The following is a 303-nucleotide window of genomic DNA, read 5'->3' as shown; positions in this document are numbered from 1 at the left end:
TGTAGGGTAATGTGTTTTTTACTCGGGGGTGTAAAAGTCAGTGTAACAGATGGAAGAAGTAGAACAGGGTAGGAAAGGGAGGGGGAGGGGGTAGGTATTTGTGTGTGTAAAGGGAGAGGGGGAGAAAAGCAGTATATTCTCTGTATATGTTCGTTTTGTGTCACTTCGGGCAACACTACAGAGTTGAGTGAAACACGAAATAAATGTCCGTAGGGTTTTTATTGCGTCTTCAGAGGGACATTATATCACACGTGCGGAGAATTTTCACTTGAATGACCTTGCTAACTAGAACAAAGGACAGGC

Source organism: Penaeus monodon, chromosome 24 (genome assembly GCF_015228065.2).
Source record: "Penaeus monodon isolate SGIC_2016 chromosome 24, NSTDA_Pmon_1, whole genome shotgun sequence".
Taxonomy (NCBI): Eukaryota; Metazoa; Arthropoda; class Malacostraca; order Decapoda; family Penaeidae; genus Penaeus; species Penaeus monodon.
The sequence above is the reverse complement of the archived record's forward strand: the minus strand, read 5'-3'. Positions refer to the sequence as shown.